Here is a 668-nt window from a genome sequence, read left to right as displayed (position 1 = left end):
CGGGATCTTGGGCACGCACGCACATGCGCCCGGCGTGAGTTTTAAGCCACTGGGTCCAGGATGTGAACTGCGGTTGGCTACATGGGAGTCCAGCGACATAGCCATTACGCCAACTGCTGGTTCCTATTTATTTATTTTTTATCATTACAATTATCCTAGTGACATCTTACGATGATTTTGATTTGCATTTCCCAGATGATTAATAATAGGTCTAAGAGCTTAACATACATGAACTCGTTCTATTCATAGCGAAGGTAAACAATTATTAGTTTCATATTGAAAGTAAGAAAACTGAACTGTACAGAGATTATGTCAGTTAGCTAAAGGTCTTGACCTTACAGTGAAAAAAAGCTATAATTGAACTGATTCTTTTTTTTAAATAATATTTAAAGGACCAGGAGATGACCCAATGGTTATGTCGCTGTACTCCCATGTAGCCAACTGGACCCGGTGGCTTAAACTCACGCCAGTTGCGTGTGCGTGCGCGCCCAAGATCCCGAGAGGAGAATGGAGGAGAAGGGATTACGGCGTGACCATCCCCCCTAGGGGGTGATTTATCGCTTTCTGTCTCTATGTCTCTCTCTGTCTGTCTGTCAAGCACACGCGCCCTATAGTGAAAAACTCTCCAAAAAAAAAAAAAAAAAAATAAAAAAACATAACAATAAATT

At 41.5% G+C, this 668-nt stretch overlaps 1 protein-coding gene across 1 annotated transcript in view; it reads left to right on the top strand.

The window, feature by feature from the left end:
• Positions 1–668, top strand: part of LOC102468407 (olfactory receptor 10H1-like) — a 6,099-nt gene that overhangs the window by 4,567 nt on the left and 864 nt on the right.

Source organism: Tupaia chinensis, unplaced genomic scaffold (assembly GCF_000334495.1).
Source record: "Tupaia chinensis unplaced genomic scaffold, TupChi_1.0 Scaffold139785_1, whole genome shotgun sequence".
Taxonomy (NCBI): Eukaryota; Metazoa; Chordata; class Mammalia; order Scandentia; family Tupaiidae; genus Tupaia; species Tupaia belangeri.
Note: the sequence above shows the minus strand (reverse complement) of the source record. Positions and strands in the feature narration are given on the sequence as shown.